The sequence below is a fragment of the Anoplophora glabripennis genome, unplaced genomic scaffold (genome assembly GCF_000390285.2).
Source record: "Anoplophora glabripennis isolate ALB-LARVAE unplaced genomic scaffold, Agla_2.0 scaffold1190, whole genome shotgun sequence".
NCBI lineage: Eukaryota > Metazoa > Arthropoda > Insecta > Coleoptera > Cerambycidae > Anoplophora > Anoplophora glabripennis.
In genome coordinates, this window is record NW_019417327.1 from 76,081 (window position 1) to 80,116 (window position 4,036).

Genomic DNA, 4,036 nt, shown 5'->3' on the forward strand with positions numbered 1-4,036 from the left:
TACACAAGAGGTAAATACAGTTCAAACGGTTGCACAAATCCACTCTGCTGATGACACAAATTTTTAATTACGAGAAGTTTAAACACTAGCTATCAGCACATGAGGGAATTCATTAACGTCGACGAAGGCTGTGATCAGGCTATGAATAATGAAAAAACTAATTTAATATTTATAAACATTAAAATTGAAAATAAAAAGTTTAAAGCTTTGCTTGACACAGGTGCAGAAAAAAGTTTAATTAATGAAAATTTTTTACATAAACAATTAAATCACTTAAAAAACAATATTATAAAAGTAAACAAAATCAAACTGATAAATGCATCTGGAAAAAAATTGGCTGAAAGCAACAAAGTGGTAAATATAATGTTTAAACTTCTCAACAAACCCATACAAGCAGAATATTTAATTGTACCTAATATAGAGTTTGATATAATTTTAGGTGAGGACATATTGTTGAAATATGGAGCTAAGTTTGATCTAGAGAGTAAAGTTTTTCAAATAAATGATGAAAAAATAAATATAATACTTGACGATTGTTTAAATAATAAAGAATTATTAAATGCTACGTGCAATAAAAATGATGAACTACAAAATACACAAATTGAAAAACAAAACAATCTAGTCATCAAAGCTTCATGTAAGATAAATGTCTTTACCAATAATGAAAACACAAAACTAAACTGTCCAGAAAATTTTATTCACACTGAGTTAATTTACCCTTACACACTTAATAAATATCAAACTAGAGTTATATCACAAATTAGTACAATGCATGGACATGACTTGAACAAACATAAAGTGAAAATGAAATCAGACTAAAAAAAATATATATTATTTTATAAAGCAGAGGGAAATAGATCCTGAAGTGGTAAGGAAAATATTGTACATAAATTAAATAAAGTCATTATTTCAGAATATCTTTATTATAATTTAGGGGGGAGTCAGGTTTGTTATGATATACTGCTCAATTATAAAACATTAAATAAAATCAAATCTTAAAGCATAGTAGCGTTTTAAAATATTTAATTCCAAGTATGAAGGATTAAACTAAAAATTTTTATTAAATTGATAGATTTTCTTAAAAGAATCACATGGTGTAGTAAAATTAAGTCAAATTGTTCTATTTTATGTCTAGTTTTAAAAGGATATCACAAATTTGTGCAATGCAAGTTATATAATGGAAAATGACTCCGGAAATGTCAAAATCCACATGAAATTCAAAATAAAACAATTTTCCAACGATAATTTCTTGAAAAAAACAGCACAGAAATGTAGTACATGTTTGTCACCAACAAACCACAGTAGTACAAAACATTATCTATACTTCATTTAAAGATTTTCATCGAATTTTGAAACGGTAGCTTTGTACAGTAACGGCTATCGAATGAATTTTACTAAATTTTCAATATACATGCAAATAACATTATAGAAAGTTAAAGTGTTATACCTTTAGCAAGTTCACATCCTTAGAANTAAATTTCACCTCTAAATTAAATTAGATATAAGTAATTAAAATTTGTCAATTGTAAAAAAAAATTTTATATGTGTAATATATTTGTAAATTCGTATTAAAAGCTATATTTTTCATTTCATAGTAATATCAAAATAAGTAACAAAGTGAAACACACCCTGAGTAAGAAACTGAGCTAGATATTTATATTATTAAGACTAGATCTTAATTGGCGCCTGGGCATAACAAAATTTGAAATCCAAATCTATAAATTAAATTCAACAAATAAAAACAATTAACATTAACAAACAAACAGAAAACTATAACAAATTTGACGTCGCCAACGTGGGGCACTGCAAAAATAAAGCTCTGCAAACTAAAACAAGGCAAAATAAAATAAAGCCATAGCAAAACAAAGCACTGTTTGTAATTTTCATCTTTTGCTTTTAATCTTGATAATAATTTAATCTTGTTAATAAATTTAACATACTAGTAGTGCAAACATATCATTTTTTATACTAAAAATTTTATGGAATAGAGGTCGGGAAACATAAAGATGTTTTCTGAATCTGAGCCAGATATTTGTACTGAGGGGGAGAGAAATGCCGACATGGACCATACGACAGAAACACAATCTCAGTCCGACACTGCATCTATCCCTACAATTACACATACACAGACCGACAGAAGACAAGACGGTACACAAACAAGTACACAACAAGATATCATAGCAATGTTAAGTGGAATCATGGAGAAGTTTGAGGATACAAACAAGAGAATAGAGGAGTCAAGCAAGGGACTAGAAAAGAAATTAGATGACACAAATGGAAAAATAGAAGAGACAAAAAAAGAAATGGTAGAGTCTAGCAAGGGACTAGAGAAGAAAATGGATGAAGTTCATCAAGAATTCAAGAGAGACATGGAGAAGATGAGAATGGAAATGAGAGAAGAGGCAAAGGTGATGGAAACAACATTAAAAGAAGAAATTAGTCAAACAAGTAAGAACTTAGACAAGAAAATTGAAGAAAACAGAATAACGTCAGAAAGGAAAATAAACAAAATAGATGAAGAAAGTAAGCAACTAGAAGAGGCATTTATTCAAGAAAAAGCACTAACACAACTAAAATGGCAAAATCAAGAAGAAAAGGACAGATTATGGGAGACTCAACTAAAAGAACAGGAAAGAAAGTTAGAAAAAAGGATAGAAAGGGAAACAAGAGGCATGGTGTGCAATAACAGGATTGACACAAGTACAAACTGGACGACTGAATTAATATTTTATGGGGACGCAAGAATACACCCAGCTGTATTTATAAAAAGACTAAGGACATATCTCGAAATTTTACCATCTGACATAAATATGAAAAATTTAATTGGCAACATGATGAGAGGAGACGCTGACATATGGTACCAGTTAATAGAAGAAAAATATGAGACATTTGAAGAATTTGAAGAATTATTTCTGAAGAAATATTTGGGGGAATATCACCAGCAGAAAGTAAGAATGAGCCTATTCAATGTGAAGTATAATGAAAAATTTGGAAACTCAAGAGAAATTTACTTGATGAGAAAAATATATAATGTAAAACACCTGGAACCGAAGGTCACAGAAGCGGAAATAGTGAAAATGTTGGCAAGACACTTTGATGAAGACATCTATAAAGTCATAATAACCCAGAGGATAACAACCATAGATGCCCTCATTGATTACGTCAGAAGTATTGATGAATACCAAACGGGATGGAGGAAAAATGATCATCAACAAGGAAACTATGCAAGGAATGGTAATGGAAATCAAGAAAGAAGACAACAAGTATATCGAAACAATAATGAAAGAAGAGATGGAGAAAATAGAGAAAACAGATATGGAAACAATCAAACGAATGGAAATTTTGGCCATCGTTTCAACAGGTTTGAAAGAAGACAGGACAACATAACGCAAGAGACACCAAACAGACGAACTAACACATACGCTAACACAGTTATCACACAATCTAATACACAAACAAGACCCAACGTACAAAATGACATTCACTCCATACAAACTGTAGCGGAAATACACTCGACAGGAAACAAAAATTTTCGACAAAGAGAAGTTTAAATACATCTTACCAGCATATGAGGGAATTCATTAATTTAGACAACTGCGATGAAAATGATATGAATATTGTACAAAATAATTTACCATTTATTGAATTAAAAATTGCAAATGAAAAATTTAAAGCTTTAATTGATACTGGAGCTGAGATTAGCTTAATACATGAAAAATTAATCAACAATCAATTAAGTATCTTAAAAAACAATATTATTAAAGTTAAAAAGATAAAATTAATGAATGCAGCTGGAAAGAAATTGGCTGAAAGCACTCGTGTGATTAATATGGAATTTAAACTTCTCGAAAAAACAATACACTCGGAATTTTTGATTGTACAGAACATGGATTTTGACATAATATTAGGGGAAGACATGTTGACAAAATATGGGGCTAAGATAGATTTAGAGGACAAGACATTTGAAATACAAAATGAAAAAGTAAACATAATATTTACAAATTTTGAGAAAAACAATGAGTTAATAAATGCTACG